The sequence below is a fragment of the Macrobrachium nipponense genome, chromosome 12 (genome assembly GCF_015104395.2).
Source record: "Macrobrachium nipponense isolate FS-2020 chromosome 12, ASM1510439v2, whole genome shotgun sequence".
NCBI lineage: Eukaryota > Metazoa > Arthropoda > Malacostraca > Decapoda > Palaemonidae > Macrobrachium > Macrobrachium nipponense.
In genome coordinates, this window is record NC_087205.1 from 104,852,404 (window position 1) to 104,872,031 (window position 19,628).

The window sequence follows — 19,628 nt, forward strand, 5'->3', positions numbered from 1 at the left end:
TATGCATATATTTTGTCTTACACTTGTTTTACATAGAAATAATTTGTCCTTTCTATTTCTTAGGCATACGATACTATAGTATATATCCAGGCTCATTAGTTCTACCGCTCTCATTGGACAAAATACCATGGAAATCGTAAGGAACAGTACAGGAATGAACTCAATATTATGATGAGAGAGAGAGAGAGAGAGAGAGAGAGAGAGAGAGAGAGAGAGAGAGAGAGAGAGAGAGAGAGAGAGAACTACTTATGTGAAAGCATAAGCCTATTTATAGCTGCTTAATTCATTATATTTTCTTTGAGAGCGTGAGTGATAACCTATTTTTAAAAGAGTTTTAGAATGGAGAGAGAGAGAGAGAGAGAGAGAGAGAGAGAGAGAGAGAGAGAGAGAGAGAGAGAGAGAGAGATTCATAGTACTGATGGTGGACTTGCGACTAGGAAAAGGCAGAGTGGTGGGCTAGTGCACATGTCCCTAGCAATATACCATCTTCATATATTGAGAAATTATCAAAGAAGCTAATGATTGAATTCTCTTTAATATGAATATTAGAGATATTATTATGAATGTTTTTTTCTATTTTCGCGCTTTTTTTTTAACCGCCAAAATTTCCGACACGTGATCGTTCATTCGCGTCTAAGAGATATCTTTGTTGTGATACTGGCTTATTATTGTGCATTTGGGTGCAGTGAGAATGATAGTGGGACTTACAAGCTCTTTTCGTTTCCAAAGGATCCCAAGTACTTTAACATGATTATGCATTTGTTACAACTGATATGGAATATAAAAAATGCAAAAAAAAATGGCTATTGTTGTCAGAAATTTCTCCCCGACTGGGTATAGGTGTTAGGTCCGTGGATGGGTCCGTGGGACTATGATGATCTGCTGCAAACATTTAGGAGACGGACAAGCAAAAACCCTTGGAAAATCCCACGACATCAGTCTCTAAAACTGTGAAACACACACAAAACCATAATGTTACAATATTTCGCCAATTCCATTTTTTTCAATATCGACATTCACATGAACTACAATATTTCATATGTCGAAAACCGCATTCCCTACTTAATCTACTGTAGGGTATTTTCGCTTACTCAAGGAGTAACCCTACAAACTGCGTTTGTTGTTTTGGGGGGGGGGGGGGGGGGGGGGGGTGGTAGGAAAGGTCTGAAAAGGGTGTTTTGCGTTGCATTAAGGATACAGGAATTTTAGGATAGGATATTTATGATTTATTCATTAAAATGAAAATGTAAAAGAATTATAATTTGCATATTAAACAGTACAGTAAAATGATATCTAATATGATTTAATCATAATTGTTTTTCATTTTCATTGGTGAAAATACGGGCTAGCTATCCATAGATTTTAGCACGTTTTAATTTATTTGATGTGGGACCCCGAGTTCATGAAGGTTGTATCTATTTTAACTGACTGTTCAGCAGAGAGTTACCAGCAGTTATCAACATAATAAGAGAATATGCTAATAGAGTGATTGAAGAAGATATAGACAAAGTTTTAGATGTTTTTGAAAAAAAATACAGGGACGTGAAAAGTATTTTTTTCTAAATGGATTTTTTCAGTAAGCCTTAATTAAACATGAATTTACGTTTAGGAAAAGAAGCGCTTTATTTTTCTAACCTTGTTTTAATCTAGAATGAAGGTGAACTAGAATTTACTGCGCTTCTTAATAATTACTATATCTATACCATTCAACCATTGCAATTGATTTCAGTAAAACCCATATTAATGTTATTTTTTATGCATTAAGGGGGTCGAAGAATGATATAATATGCCCATTAAAAAAAGTATGGATGTTAGATATTATTTCCTTAGCAATGCACTATAGTTTTATGTAAAATCCCAGGGTCATGATAATATTTGTCTTATATCTCTCATAATAAGCGCTTGAGAAATCCACGCTGAATCCTGATCCTGTAAAGGTGGGCTCTCTAGATAAAGATATAGCCATCTCTGAGCTTTTCTCTACAAGTAAATCAAGAAAAGTAAGCTGTTTGACTCTATTCCCATAACAAATTTTCTTTTTACAATTGAGCATTAAGGTAATCGATGAATGGTGCAATATACATTTTTTTTAATATCTGGAAAATATATACGTAATGTTTTTAAATGGGTTAAATTCCTTAGGCGTGCTCGACAACCATGTCTGACTTTCAAATCTCATACGTAAGGTAGCGAAGGTAGCAGACATAGGATTTCCCATAGGCTTGCTTTAATGTGCATATTCATTTTTCATTAAAAATGGTGCATAGAGATGTTCGATATGCTAGCTGCTAACTCCGCCCACCGCAGGTTACGTCACAACGAAGGCGAGCTCTATGATTGGCTGGTGCAATACCAGTACACATCTCGGGAATATGCGTCTCGTACTCCTAACACCAATGCATAAAAGGGTTCATATTTATATATCCATAGGGAAAATAGTGTTTGCTGCGAATTCACAAACTTGTCAACATGGGTAACATTGGAAATGAGAGGCAGAAAAAATAGTGTAACACTACTTGGCAACGTTACATTGCATCTGCAATTTTGGATAATGCAAAAAGAATTATGTCGTCTCAGATTTGAGCATGACAGTACATAACCCGAAGGAGTGTTGTTTTGTTATCTATATTTTTGTACAATTGCTCAACATGATAAGGCATTTCCAATTACTAAATGATTTCGTTTTCTAATGTGCTTCTGCGTTTCTGTGTTAGACATTTTATCATTCTTTTAAAGAACATAGTTAATTATTTCATCATACATAATACCTTAATTTATTACCCAGAAATACAATACAAATTTTTCATAATCTTATATACATATAACCTATTACTGGCACAAATTTAAAGCTATTCTCTTTATGTCTGCTAATTCCTTAGTCCTTGCTGTTTGTTATCGCCTACTATTGGGAATTATTGACCACTAAGTGAATTAACTTAGTATATATCTGGCGACTCTTTCCTGCGACCTGCGATTGAAGTTTAGCAGTAATCTGTTTACCAGCATAATCATATCTCACTTGCAAATATTTTTCAGTCGTTGTTTTAATCAGTAAGTGCAAGCGATTGTCCAATGGTTGAGTATCATACAAGTGATAATCGAACTCTGAAAATATTGTTTTGCCTCTGTAAGCTGCCAATACTGAACTAACTAATTTATGGAAGTTAACTCTCCCCAGTGTTTTGTTGCAGGACAAAATTTCCCTCATATTTTTCCGCATGTATTGCATATATCAACAACATCATTTGATGGATACACCAATTTTTCCTTTTGGTTTTTTAATTTGATGAGGTGTGACGAAAATGAGCGTCTGTTAACGTTAATGCATCAATGCAGACCTCACACTGTAAAGAATTTTTTTTTTTTTAACTTAAAAACAACAAAGCCTGCAATATAAGCTACTATTTTAAATGATGAACATTTTGACAAGTGGTAATGGTTTGGAATATAATCATGGTCATCTTCCTTGTCATCTGAATATGCTTCTTGAACTTTTAAAACTCAATGTCTTGAAACAAAAGCATTTATATTCCTTACTGCAACCTGCTCTTTTATTCTGCTTGAAGCAGTTAATATGGGCACCGACTCTGATGGCATTAAATCATTATGTACAAGTAGCCTTTGTAAGCAGCAGAGAATTGTCTCGCTGTTGGATTATCATTATGGCCTCCCATACTTCTTACTTGACCAAAGAATAGTTCAATATGATCCTGACTGAATTTGTAGGTCATCAAAAATTGTAAAGGCCCCCACCATCTGATGCAATACAGGTTCCGTAACAGAATCTGAAGACTTCGTATGCAATAGAGAAAGCAATTAAACCAGTTTTTCGATCGTATTCTAAGATGTCTTTACCATCCTGAAGTTTTCAAAATCTGATATATGTTTCTGCTTTTATTAGAAAATCTTTAATATCACTTGCATTATTTCTTCTGATTTGTTCTTTCAAATCCTTTGGTATTTAGATTCGGAGAATTTGATATGTCAAATAAGGTGTTGAATACCTTAATGAATTCAATAGTAGCTTCACTTCCCTCAAATTCACTTTTTTCATCAAGGCTTTATAGTTTCAGTAAACGTGTTAACTGTCTGCGGATAAAATGGAGTACGAAATTATGTGCACCGTAAGCAGAAGAGGACGCACACAAGAAAACTAAAAGAACGAATTAAAATAACATTGCGTATCAAAAATAAAAAGTATGACACCTTAGTCATCGCAAGGTCGCGTACCTATGGTCGACCAGGGATTCAGTTGCCAGTCCAATATTGGCGGCCAGCGACCTGAGTGGCTTCACTTATCCCGCAGCAAGGCGTCTCCTCCCATTATTCCTCCAAGGATGGCTGAGGACTTAAGAAGGGGGGACGATTTAAAGGTTAAGAGAGAACTGGCAACAGGGTTTTTCTCAAGGAAGTAAACAGTCTATCAGTTTTAGATCTGTCGGACTATAAGTAATCCAAAAAAAAAAAAAAAACTATTTGATAAAAAGTTTTACCTACATGCTCCATGAAAGGAACAGCGAAGAGCTGCAATTGACTGTAAAGGTGCGTTCACACGGTCGAACAATGTCCGACGGACAAACATTGTTACCATATCATAGGCGAAGCAGGATGACGTCATAAGCGTTGAAACGATGGAGGTAGATCTGGCAACAAACAGTGGTACCAGATGAGGTTGTATACCACTGTTTTTACTCTGCTCACAAGGCAAAGACCGGTAGACAATTGTTAATTGGTAACAATGTTTGTCCGTCGGACATTGTTCGACCGTGTGAACGCACCTTAAGGCCTTAGGGCCCCAGGCATGGGCAACCTGCGTCTCTCGGAGCTTTTTATGTTTCTTAAAACATAAAACACTCAAAGTAGTAAATGCTCAGCCTTCGTCTTCAAAATCCCTCTTTCTCAGTCAGAGGTCATACCAAGAGGGATTATCGGTCCTGGAAAATCCGTTTAGCCGCGGAAATCCCACTGGGAAAAGGTATTTATCTTCGTCCCTTTTAACCATGAACCTTAATCCGAGTTAATAGTCTGTCGGTCAATTTGGAGATTTAATAGGGATTAGTCCCTATGTTTTCATTATCTGGATTTTGTTTCTATATAAAAGGGAACAAACCACCGTTGCTTTCTCTCCTACTGACGGGTACCGCAAGGTTCAAAGGGGATGCAAACCTGCCTGTCACCTTCTTTCATTTCTACAACTAACCGCCAAAATCACTGTCTTTGTAACTTTACAGATAATCCAGCTACAGGCTGCTCCAGGAGCAAGAGCCCGTGCCAGCACAAGGCTGGCTTAATCTTCAACAACAAACCATAGTCATTCATTCCATTTCTATCAACCCACGAAGAGCATAGGTCTCCTTGTATCCACACAGCCAAGAATACAAATTTCGAAACATTTGAATCCCAAGTATGTCGAAGAATAGAGAGTTAATTTGTGAAGGTCGTGTGTTTCAAGATAAGTGGACGATAAACTTTTTTTTTTCGCAAACCGTGTGCCTCGTTTGTTCAGAGATAATTAGTGTACTGAAGGAGTATAATTTGATAAGACATTACTTAGCAAAACATCCTTCTATTACAATCTTATTTGCCGACCAGGAGAAGAAAAATTGAAAAAAAAAAAAAAATTTGAGAAAAACCTTGATAGGGCGGAAAACGATTTTTTTAAGAAATAGAATGTGAATAATAATATTGCACAAGCCAGTTACATTGTTGCAGGAACAAATAGCTAAGTATTCGAAAACCTACAGTGATGGAGAATTTATAAAAGAATGTTTGCTTGTTGTACCTGAAATCGTGTGTTCAGAAAAAAGAAAAAAAAGAATTTGAAAATCAGTTTATCACAAAGAATTGTGACAAGGCGCATTGAAGAATTGGGTTCTGGTATAGAATTAAGCCTCATGAAGTTATGCTTGAAATTCGAAACTTTTTCTTTAGCCATAGACGAGAGTACTGATGTGACAGATATAGCTCAGCTTGCAGTGTTTGTGCGTGGTGTTGATTCGATTTTGATGTTACAGAAGAGATGCTTCGATTGCAACCATATTTTCAATCTTTCAACTGAAAAACTTTATAGTTTGGCAACAGATGGTGCACCTTCCATGGTAGGAAGTCAAAGTGGATTAGTTTCTATTGCATTTCACTGCATGATCCATCAACAGAATTTATGTGCAGTCTCTCTGAGATTTTCTAATATGTCCACTGCTGTTGTGTCTCATGTGTCAGCTTCATAAAATCCAGGGCCCTAAATCATTGGCAATTTAAAGAATTCTTGTTTTTGTTTGTTTATTAACAAGGTGTTTTTACGTTGCATGGAACCAGTAAGGTTATTCAGCAACGGGACCAACGGCTTTACGTGACTTCCGAACCACGTCGAGAGTGAATTGCTGTCACCAGAAATACACATCTCTCACTCTTCAATGTTGTGCCCGAGAATCGAACTTGCGGCCACCGAGGTGGCACGCCAATACCGTACCGACCACGCCACCGAGGCGCTTTTAAAGAATTCTTAGACGATATGGATGTAGATGGTACCCTTGCCTATTATTGTGAAGTACGATGGATAACTAAGGGTAAAATGTTGAAGCAATTTTATGAGCTCAGAAAAGAAATGTTTGTTTTCAATGAAATGAAAGGAAAGTCGGTTTCGGGACTTCAAAATGAAGACTGGGTCTGTGATTTAGGTTTCCTTGTGGACCTTACGTCCTATCTAAATGAATTCAATTTGAACTTGCCGGGTAGAGGTCAACTTGTTCATATGTAGTATAACCATATCAAAGTGTTTCGATCTAACTGAAAGGTGGAAATGTTTTCCACTTTCCGACTTTGGCACAGCATCGACAACAAGCAGATTTCTCTTCCTTTGCAAATGAGCTCCAGTCACTCAAGATGAAATTATCCGACTGACAGATTCCAAGACTTTAATCACCAAGATTTTCATTTTACAATGGTTTCTTCACCATTTGGAGCAGATGTTGAATCTGTTCCTGAAAATTTGCAGATGGAATTATTTGATCTACAAGGATTCAGAGATCTCTACTGGGGTTTTATATGTCTTTACCGAGAGAAGATTATTCGATGTTGAAACAAGCAAGAAATTTAATCTAAAACTAAGCCAAGACTTTGGTTAAATCGAAAACTAAGTCAAGACTTAGGTCAAATATAAAACTAAGTCAAGTCTTACTAATGAACACTTAGGAGTAGCGACATCTCAATTCCTACCTAATAGTGAAAATATGGTGAAGAATGTGAATGTGCAAAAATCTCATTAATACAGGTTTTCGATAATTATATGCTCTTTATATAAAATATCAACGAATTTTTTCACATCAATCTTTCAAATTATATATATTAATACTAGTATCACTTTTATCAATAGGAAATAATAAAGAAATGTCATTGAAACATTCATAAAGTAAAAAATTAAAATACAAAGAAAATTGAGCCTGCGACATTAAAACTAATAAAAACAAAGAATTGAAAAAAAAAATGTATACAGGGAGAGTAATAATTCTTGCATATCTGCGGCACTCACCCACTTGGAAATAATATAGTAGTAAAATGCAGCCCCTAATTGACGAACAGTTGCCCATGCCTGCTCAGGCGCTTACATGATGCTGCCGTCAATTTAAGGAATATAGATATAAATTTTGGCTTAAATCTATTCTGACAGTTCCGAGAATAGCCTTGAGCCGTAAAAAAAAAAAAGAATGAAGCAAACAAGCAAGCATACACAAAGGTAAGCTAAATACAAGCTAATGAAAAAAGGGCAAAAGGTGCCACATTTTTCAGCTGATGTTTTAGCTGCAGATGAATCCTTATTTAGTTGTTATTTACTGTGCTTTGTATTTCACTTTTCGTTTACTCTATTCTGTGGAAACTTCCTCTCAGGCTAACAGCCTCTACGAATTTTTGGGAACGCGGTACACGCAATAATGCTAACAGCAATAAAAACAATGCTAATAGCAATACAACAATAAGAATTCCTGCAGCTTCTCGTTACGTTTTCTTGGTCACGTAGACCAACAACTCTTTTATACAATTTTCTTCGAAGGAGATAAAAGATAACGTACGGGCTGGGTTGGTCTATTTAAAGTGGTTGCAACTACGACGCATAACAGTCCTCAGGAGTCGTCCACAGCAAAGAGATACTGATTTCAAGTCGCTCGTTTTACGAAGGCAACCATAGAGAGCGCTTCGAGGTAAAAGTTTCCATAAAAGTACTGTCTTTTTTTTTTTTTAACTCCTGCTCTTTCACACTTCAAGCAGGCTACTTTACGATCAGTGTCTGCAAGCAGTTAGATTATACTTACGAAGTGTATGAATAATGAATATTGCTGCAAGATGATAGTCGCCATCAATATGCTTTTCTTTCTGTCATGAATTACTTCAGTAAAAAAAAAAAAACTTAAAATATATTTCGCCGACAATGTTCATGTAACAAAATCATTTTCACTACAAGATTTTCTACCGCCAGGATTAGTTGATCATCATCATCGGATGTTACACAACGGTAAAACCAAACATCATCATCAAAAAGACATCATAAGAGGTCCATTCTCCTCGCCATTCCCATACTTATCATCATTTACTTCTTTTCCATTGGAGTTCTTAAGATTATCCAGGATTCGTCACAATCACAGCAGCTGTCTTCCTCATCACTATTTGTTTTCTATTATCACACACACGGTCCCTTTCTTCTTGAATATCGCCTGGCAACTTAGCACCCAACGCCCATTGATATTGAATTCACTTTAACTAAAGAATAACTTACAATCGGTGGGAGTTATGTATAGAGATACGAACCTATGTTTGCTTGTGAATTTGATACAGAAGCAGACACTTGACTTACACACTTCAGTAAAGTGAATGTTACGAGTGTTAAGCATTCATAAGGGACAAAACTATCATCAAACCTCCATGTATTAATATCTCTCTTAAGCTTAAAGGTAAGGCAACTGTCTACTTTTGTATCATGTCAAACGCGTCTAGGTTGGGATCCTGTCTGAGGCAGATGTGTTTGTGCTACACCTTGTATAACGAAGCTCCACTGTGAGGTTATTTAGACCTGTGATGTTATATGCAAGTATCGTGTGGTATATGTTATGAACCGTAGATGGTTCATCAGGTTCTTTCAATGAAAATTAAAATATGGGACTGAAATGGCCGGAGGAACAGACATACCACAGAAGAGGTGTGAAAAAAAAATCAAAAAAAATGAAATGCCTTAAATCTAATTTTATTTACATATATATGTACATATTTACAAATGAGTACAGGTTCTAGGCGACGAAACTACATTAAATGATCATTAACATTTAAAAGTCAAATAAATGAATCATTAGATAATTCATATTCTCAGACAGAACAACAAACATTCATAAACAAAAGTAAAGGCTTAACAGCAGCAGTGAAAAATCAATGAACATCAAATTCAAAATATACATTTAAATAGCAAATCAATTTCTGAGCCATACACTTGCTCCACACTAAATAAACCATCATGCACAATAAAATGTTCAATTGATTAAATCAGTAAACCTCCAAAAATAGGCAGCATAATAATAACAATGATAAATCACCAAAGCAGTAAAAAGAATATTAAATTCACACAGCACCAATAATAAGACATTTAATTACATACACAGTATAAATAACATTAACAACAATACCTCAAAGGGAATACCAGAACTTCAGGCAGCACCACACACAAAAATAACCATCTCTACAGAGACGTCAAGACAGTCTCTACTGTCAAAGAGGATGTAGTACATCACCAGACAATCACCGTCAAGTCACCACAACAGCCCATGACTGCTGACAGGAACATATCCAAAAATACACATGACTGCTACGGCGAAGTCAAAAAGACAACTGGTTGGCCGTCTCACTGGATACACTGCTCCACAGACGACTACATCCTGCAGCTGCCGAAGACAACATCAGGTCACCAATACCTGCTGTTAAAGACCAGTATCCACGCTGCAACTGCCAAATACAACAGGTGACCAGTACCTGCCGCTCAAATCAAGTAGCCATACTGGTATTCAGCTACTGCCTTCTTGGCTGAGTATTGCCAAGAACCTGTCTGTCTGCCACCCAGAACCTGACTGACCCAGTCACTCACAGTGTGACAAAAGTAAACTCGTCATGTAGACGAAAATACCGAAAAGCAGGAGAAACAGGGAAACTACCCAACCAGGATCGTTCAAACAAAACGACTGATCCTGACACCTCCTTACCCCACAAAAAATTTTTTTCAAAAGAAAAATTTTTTCCTGCCTACATCATGACACTCCTCTTAAAAAGTAATCAATCCAACAAGCCAAAACAGAACCATATCCTGGCAAGGTCGCCATTTGTTATGAACCGTAGATGGTTCATCAGGTTCTTTCAATGAAAATTAAAATATGGGACTGAAATGGCCGGAGGAACAGACATACCACAGAAGAGAGTGTGAAAAAAATCAGAAATGCCTTAAATCTAATTTATTACATATATATGTACATATTTACAAATGAGTACAGGTTCTAGGCGACGAAACTACATTAAATGATCATTAACATTTAAAAGTCAAATAAATGACTCATTAGATAATTCATATTCTCAGACAGGACAACAAACATTCATAAACAAAAGTAAATGCTTAACAGCAGCAGTGAAAAATCAATGAACATCAAATTCAAAATATACATTTAAATAGCAAATCAATTTCTGAGCCATACACTTGCTCCACACTAAATAAACCATCATGCACAATAAAATGTTCAATTGATTAAATCAGTAAACCTCCAAAAATAGGCAGCATAATAATAACAATGATAAATCACCAAAGCAGCAAAAAGAATTATTAAATTCACACAGCACCAATAATAAGACATTTAATTACATACACAGTATAAATAACATTAACAACAATACCTCAAAGGGAATACCAGAACTTCAGGCAGCACCACACACAAAATAACCATCTCTACAGAGACGTCAAGACAGTCTCTACTGTCAAAGAGGATGTAGTACATCACCAGACAATCACCGTCAAGTCACCACAACAGCCCATGACTGCTGACAGGAACATATCCAAAAATACACATGACTGCTGCGGCAAAGTCAAAAAGACAACTGGTTGGCCGTCTCACTGGATACACTGCTCCACAGACGACTACATCCTGCAGCTGCCGAAGACAACATCAGGTCACCAATACCTGCTGTTAAAGTCCAGTATCCACGCTGCAACTGCCAAATACAACAGGTGACCAGTACCTGCCGCTCAAATCAAGTAGCCATACTGGTATTCAGCTACTGCCTTCTTGGCTGAGTATTGCCAAGAACCTGTCTGTCTGCCACCCAGAACCTGACTGACTCAGTCACTCACAGTGTGACAAAAAAAGTAAAAGTAAACTCGTCATGTAGACGAAAATACCGAAAAGCAGGAGAAACAGGGAAACTACCAAACCAGGATCGTTCAAACAAAACAACAAAAATGATCCTGACAGTTTACTTCCCATCCTTGTCTGCGATTGTGACGATAATTTCTAAGTCAGAATCTTCTTTTATATAAAGGCGAGTGTCAAACTCATGATGATAACTTAATAACGGTATATTTTGCAAAACTAGATCTCTTGAGTAGAAGGCAAGAAGGTAGTTAGGAGAACCTGATTCTAGGAGGGAAAGTAGAGTTCTAAGTTACAATGCATTTACAAAGGTATAGGAGAGCACAGCTTAGCTCAGCATACATAACATTCAGACAGACGAACATGAGAGAGGAAGTCACGTAGATGTCTGGGCTATAGGTCAATAGGTTCTCAGGCGAAGCACTGTGACCTGTTGACACAATCATGGATTTGATTATCACAGGCAAATGCAAACCAGGGCGTTGCTGATTCAATACATCCAGCCTAGCTTGCGTCCTGTTTATTAACTCTTATCACACTCCTTGTTATCTCAACAGTGACCTCTTAGGTCATTAGAGTATTTATACATATGAATATGTATTTTAAATGTAACCCTTACATTAATTGCTCGGTCAGCTACAAAACATTAATGCTCGGTCAGCTACAAAACTAAACACCGAGTTTTAAAGTTTGACTTGCATATGACTCAAAGGAGTGTGATAGAGAAATCAATGTGAATATAAAAATACTCATAAGAAAATGGAATAATACATGGAAGATACAGATCCAGTATAAGACAAATGCATATGATATCATACTAATATTAAAGATAACATGTCATACATAATGATAGTTATATACTGTTAGTCATGAGAATATATATTCAACAGAAAGTACTAACGTACGGCTGATGATTACATGACACTAGAATTACATTCTAAAAATCATAAGAAATAAAATGGTACAAAAAATGTGATAATATAAAAGTAACTGATTAAGAATAGGTGCTACCTGATTAGCATATATGTGCTACATGTATAAAAATGATTCAAGTTAAGATAATAGGTTAACTGTTTAAGAATAATTGTACTACCTGATAAATAAAATATATATATATATATATATATATATATATATATATATATATATGTATATAATGATTCAAATAAGTTCAGATAAGTGTGCACATCATATAGATTCCTGGTGTGTACACACACAGACATATTGATTTATTGTAGAACTTCAATTGATTATATTAGGTGCGGTACCAGATATATTGAATGATAAATGATAATTAAGCTTCTCACACTTTACATATGGAATGCAGTGTCACGGAGGTTCCTTTTACACATTTAGCCAGCGTTCAAACCGCTTTTCACACAAAACACAATTCCCAAACACTTCGCCCCAGAATCAATGAAATGGCCAGTATTCAAGTGGTTCTAGGCGAGTCAAATGCCTTTAGGGCCAACGGGTAAGTGTCAGGACGGGGTACGACGTTCTGTTGATGATCCATTCTTGTTTGCCTCAACCTACGCCAAGCAAATACGTTAGCGGTGACGAGAACCACCACCAACACACATGTCACAGCCAGCAGTGTGCAGAACCGTAGGTCCTCGTCAACAGGGTAAGCCCTTGAAGTGCGATCCATACCAGACAGTTTGGGTAGTTGATGGGGCACTTTTGCGTTGCATGGAAGGGGTAAAGCTGGGATGATGGTACTCGACCAAGAAAAATTCGCGAAGTAAGCTTGTTTCCTTATGATGGTGCTTACTCCACGGACCGTGTAGTTGGGTGAGACTCCCCTGCAGCCGTCCGCAGCGACAAACATCCATGAAGAGGCTGTTGATCTGTCCGGGCAAGCGTCTTGAAACCCTGCTCTGTCGTATCGTATCCACGATCCGTTATTCAGCCTGTAAGCGAACTTATACTCGTCAAAAGGGTAAAGTTGTTTCAGACATCGTTCACGTGTGTGAGAGAGCCGTTTAGCACTAGACCTAACTCGCATGAATCACCTGATATATGGTGGAATTCAAAGGAGTCAACTGTACAAACTTTATTACCCATGGCATCTGAACAGTGAGTGAACCTATCCAGGTCTCTGATAACCGTAATGTTTCCTTATTTGGGGAAATCAATACGTGTCCCGTTCAGATTAGATATACTGGTAATGAGTTATTCGTCATGAAAGTTGGAAACGGTGCAATTTTGTAAGATTGCCAGGCATCAGAAGAATTAAAAGGAATGGTAATCATGATCCGGTAATTCTCAACACTTACTGATATTAAGCTATAATAAAATTCTATCTTATGCGCATCTAACAAAGGAATATAACCAAGTTTCTCTCGTCTGTTCTCTAAAGTTAATGTTGAATCTTTGATAGGCAAAAGATGTGGCGATAGATTTCAAAAACTTTATAGAAAAACTAAGAGCTTTACACAAGAGTTGCTCGTAACCTTGAATGTTTTCTTTCACAGTTAAATAAAAACACAAATTCTTTAAAATTATTTATTCGTATGAAAGTTAAGATTACGAAATGGCATAGATACAACTCCGATGGCTGAAGTCCTGTTCCCAATTGCTAATCATAAATTGATAACTACTGCTTGTGGTGGAAAGACCTTCACTCATGGAAATTTTTGAAAACCTATGGATTCTGAAAACAACAACAACAGACTATCATCATCGCGTCCAACAATATTTAATAAAATAAAGAATATCCTCATGAAAAAAATTGTGTATATCATTGACAAACTTAACACTGAAATTACCTAAATCAGCTGCGTGAAAGAACCAGAAATTGAATCAGTGTCTTCCACTAAACCACTGTCCTCCTTAACAATTAGCAACTGCCTAAAAATCAAAGAGCAATTACACAAATGGTAATAACAAAGTTCGAAAAATTATACACCTTTATGGATAGCAATATCAAAACAAGAATCCATAGAAAATTTACAGGTTCTGAAAGTGTGGTAATAATTAAGAATAATTGAAAACCCCCTAACCTAAGCTTTACCATACGCCACAAATCGTAGGAAACTTACTGGGCAGGAAAGGTTCAACCATTGACTCCATAGAAGTGTTGATGACGTAGACTTCAAAGACGACGACAGAAGAGGCAGAGACAGGTGGGTCGGCAAGAATATGTTACATAATTAATGTAAATGCTTCTTCAATGCACAAAGCATTCTCTTACGAGGGAGTCGAGTTCACCAGTTATGCTTCAAATGTTATCCAATGGTTCTAAGTTGGAACCTGAGCTTGAACTGCTTTTCCTGCTTCGTGGCGGGTCAATAAGGTAGACATGTTTTTTCTCCCTCCAAGAATCGCGAAATGCAAAGGCCGTCGTCCTTCCATAAAAAATCAAGGATGAGGAGGACGAACTGAAACAGGTAAAAGAGCCAGCAGAGCCATCTAGGTGTTGCACAATCCTTTAAACTTCCAGTTTCGTTTAAGAATTTGTTTAGTATGACACGGGGGTTTAAAGAGGACTACTTTAGTTTGCAAATAATAAACAAATAAATTTTCTATAAAATCTTAAACAACAGAACACCCTTTGTAACTAGCGTGATAGTTTCCACATAGTCTTTTGATTTTTCAATAAAATGTGAAATTTTTGTATGGATATGGTCTACCTTAGAACAGGTGTTGCACATCCATCAACTGATTGATATTACTGGAATGTTCGTTCACCAATGTCATAAGTTGATTAATTGATGATAATTGTTTATGAAGTTTGGAAAAAGCTAATTCATTATCATGTTGCAGAAATTCAATTCTCTTATTCTGATAATTAATCTTAAGACGATTTAAAATTCCTTAGCCTAAACTTGCAACAGACCTGAAGACGTTGAGCGCCGCAAATATAAACGGGTTACGTCTTTCTAGGCTACTGTGTCTCACGGTCCACATAAGCAGATCACGGGCCAAACATTCTGCTTCAGCAGTTTTGTTTTGCAAGTCGAATGATAACATTTCTGCAACACTTAAAGATTGTGCTAGCGAAATCTCTGGCTTAAAAGGAAAATGACGTTGATGTAACTGATTCATTGATTCGGCAAACCGCGACAAGTCGCTTTTCAGGTTAATGACATCATCTTCTGGCAGGAAAATCGCTCGCAAATCAACTTCTAGAACTATATTGCTTGCTGTAATGAAAACGTCCTCTGTTCTTTCAATTATAGAGCCATGTGTAAAATGCATATTTTTTGTTTTAGCACTCTTCCCACATAACAAGAATGTCTGAACAAACAGAACCAATCCGAACAATATAAGCTTCATGTTGGAAACCTGCAATTAGTGATGTATATGTAATTACTCATGTTTGAATTAGCTACTTGTAACTGCGAACATGAGCCAACGGTATTATTCTTACATCAGTAGGTTGGGATATGTTTTGGTCTTTTAATCTGTTGGCCGTTAATATTTCTAAAATGCTAAACAGGCCTTCAAACTTAGGTGTTAACTTGTAGTTTAATCCCTTGCGAACATATACTTGTATATAGATTTGGTCGCCTACTGTATATGATTTAGTTGGCTTGGCGATTTTATCACGATTTCTTTTCATTATGATTTGTGATTCCTCTAAATTCTTACGAAGTATATTATATCGGCTTACACTTGCTTCCAAAACATCCCGTAGGGGATTTGATAAATGGGTTGTAGGTGTAAATACATGGAAAGGTGTCCTAGGTGGGGTACCGTACAATGCCTCGTGCGACGACATTTCGATAGATACATGATATGTAATGGTTGAAGGGTACTTAGAACCGCTGGTATGGCAATATCCAGTTGGGATCCATTCCCCCGAGTGTAAACTTGTAATAAGTTTAACACCTTCCTATTTACCCTCTCAACTAATCCATTCGACTCTGGGTGATAAATCATGGTATTGATTTTCTTAATGCAAGGAATCCACACAACGAGTTAAGGAAAAAATGACTACTGAATTCTCCACCCGAGTCAGAGAGATCATGTGTGGAATTCCATCTATACAAATGTAGCACTCGTAAAATTTCCTAGCGCATTCAATTGCGGTTTTAGTTTTTTAGTGCTGTCAATTCTTGTATATCGAGTCAAGGCATCTATTATCACTAAGAGGTGCTTATTTCCTCGGTCAGACTCGTAAAAACCCAGTTAATAAATCTAAATGTATTCTTTCAAAGGGTTGGTTGGGCACGGATAAGGTACCCAAGCTGACAGGTGTTAGTGTGCCCTTTGTTTTCCTGACAAGTGCGACAATTAGCTATGTCCTTTTTTATATATGTAAGCATCGTATGCCAATAAAATAGTGATTTGGCTTTCTGTGACATGATAAAGAACCCTGGATGACCACGTAATGGATTGTAATGCAACCAGTTCAAGACGATTGGTATAAGCGAGACTGGAACCACTACCTGGTCGTTAGTCACCTGCAGGGTGCTGCAGGTTTTCCATGTCATGGAGCCTACACAGAATATTATCCTTAATTACATAATTCCTGCTGCGTATACTTCACATATTCCTTTTCGTTAGTATTCCTGTTCAAACATCTATTATTTTTTTTCTTTAACTGCTGATCTTTCTTTGTTCAGTCTGTACTAGTTCAGCGCTCCAACCCGGGGTCTTCCTGTTCAAGATACAGTTTTAACAATAGGCACGGATGTTGATATATCTACTAGTTCAGCTAATGGCTCCATGCAAGATGGCGCGGGTTGCGTGATAATGTGTCAGCAATGATATTTGCTTTCCCAGGCAGGCAGATATCCTATCCTTGCGCCAAAGTCTTGAATGATCATATGCCACTGAGTTCTTTTGGGACTGTGACTAAAGGCTTTAAAGAAGTCGGTGAGGGGCTTATGGTCAGTAAGAACCTTGACAGGATAGCCGTATATTATGAACTTAAAATGCACTATTGAGTTAACAATAGCTAGCCCTTCCTTGTCTATTACTGCATATTTACATTCAGAAGGTCTCAGTTTACGTGAATAGAAAGCTATAGGGAAGAACTGTTTGTCATATTGCTGAAGCAGTACCCCTCCTACCCCTTGGTCTGAGACGTCAGTTGCAGTAAAGAATTCCTTACTGAAGTCAGGAAATTTTAAGATATGTGAACTGCATAATTCTCTTTCAAGTATCGAACGCCATGTTGATGCTTTTCAGACCATATAAAATCTACGCCCTTCTTCGTAAGATCAGTTAGAGGAGCGGCTATAATTGAGTTGCGTATAAAACGGCGGTAATACCCACTACAGCCTAAAAATTGCTGTATCCCCTTGACGTTAGTAGGTATCGGAAGGTTACGGATAGCCGACACCTTATCGTGGACTACCTTAAGATCTTGACTAGACACCGTAAAACCTAAATAGACTAGTTCTGTTTTGAAAAATTCACACCTAATTATCTTTACTCTTAAATTATGTTGCCTTAGTCTCCGTAGCACTAGCTCTAGTTTACGTAAATGTTCTTCTAAGGTATAAAAAAAGATTACAAGGTCGTCCATATAGGCATGTAGGGTATCCCCTAACAAGTCTCCGAACACTATATTAATCATTCTGGTGAATGTAATTGGGGCACAGCGTAAACCAAAAGGCATACGTAAAAATTCATAATGTCCCCTAGCTGTGCTGAAGACGGTGTATGGGATACTCTCTTTTTCTAACGGTATCTGGTGAAAGCCTTTAATCGATCGAGAATCATTTCCTCATTTAAGCGACGGAAATCTACGCAAATACGCCCGGTTCGATCTTTTTTTTCGTAAGACGATTAAGGGGAAATTATAAGGGCTGTTCGATTTCTAATGACTCCTTCTTCTAACATTTTACCTACTTCATCATTGATCTCATTCTGGAATTTCATAGGGAGTCGGTACGAAGATACATAGATGACTTTATGCTTGTCTTTTAGTCCTATTTAGTGTTCAATGACATCCGTTTTTCCCAAAGATCCCTCGGTAGTGGAGAAAACATCATGATATTTATTTAAAATATCAAAAAATTTCTCCTGAATCTCCTCTTCTTGAATGTCTTTATTGATTTTACTTTTAATAGATTGTAAGAGGGATTCATCCACAACTGATTGAGCATGATTAATTTCAGCAACGGTAAGAATGCGATACTTATAAACTTCCACATCCACGATGTGTTGATTTTTGTGGATCACTGGATTGGCATTCAAATGGTTACAGACTTCAATGTTAACTTGTTGCTGTGAATCAACAGTGTGTAGTGCTTGCGTTACGGGCAGTCCATTAATTTTCAGTGTCGGAAAGGATTAACATTTCAGATCCCGGCAAAGTCTTCTTTACATGCACTAATATATTCGAAGGTACGTTCGAATATATTAGTCGAGAGTTTGCGTGCAAGCTGCTATTAGGGCGGTGTGCGAGAATTCTGTTGGGTCGCTTGAAGAATGTCATGATTCATGAGACAAGTGATTGATTCCTCAATGTACGTTACTATTTGATTGTTTCTCTTTTTTGTCCAAAACTGATATTAAGGTGTTAGAAGATTTATAGAATTTTCCTTTGATATACACGCCGTATTTGGGAGGGGCTAAGATAATGTTTTGAATGCCCATAGACCGGTATCTTATAATTACAGCTGGATACATATCAATGTTTTGTACAACGATAAAGGTATCGGTAAGTGTGCGCTTGCCCACCTTGTACTGAATATGAGTTACTCCTTCTACACTTAATTCATTATTTCCAATACCTGAGAGTTTTACTCCGGACTTCTCAATAGGGAAGTTCGAAAACAACATGTGATGAGTCCGCAAATCCATGATATTACGTGGACTACCGGAATAAAAAAAACAGCGTGAAGGGTTGGTGCTCTAAATTTACGGCATGCAATGTAGGAAGTAATTCATCTTTACTGATTATAGCAGTATACAGTGGAAGTCTACGGGACCTGCACTGGTTTTTTTTGGATTCGGTCGTGTGGTCTATAGGAAAAGTCTGGGTCTCGCATAGATCTTGTAGAATGATTAAATTTGTTATTTGATTCAAAAGATGTTGATACGAATGACCCAACATCATTCTCTCCCCCGCTGGAGTTAATTACTGGTATTTGGTTTGCTTTGCACACTCAACAAAAAAAAATTATGATTGACTCTGCGAGTTTGGGTTCAACGGCCCGGGAACAGAAATTTCCTGAAGCAAGATTTGTTTTGTTTGTGATGTTTTGAACAGCGTTACCGTTGCCTGTTTCTTCTTATAGTAATGAGATTCTCTTATTATTATCATTGGCAACAGAATGT

General features: G+C 37.2%; 1 protein-coding gene and 1 long non-coding RNA gene across 2 annotated transcripts in view; both read left to right on the plus strand.

The window, feature by feature from the left end:
- Positions 1-19,628, plus strand: part of LOC135224733 (serine-protein kinase ATM-like) — a gene marked incomplete at its 3' end in the record, with an annotated part of 185,357 nt that overhangs the window by 38,411 nt on the left and 127,318 nt on the right.
- LOC135225070 (uncharacterized) overlaps positions 8,062-19,628 on the plus strand; it is a 35,699-nt gene continuing 24,132 nt past the window's right edge. Inside the window, exon 1 of the long non-coding RNA XR_010316915.1 lies at positions 8,062-8,195. This is a non-coding gene — a long non-coding RNA (uncharacterized LOC135225070). The remainder of the gene's footprint in view (positions 8,196-19,628) is intronic.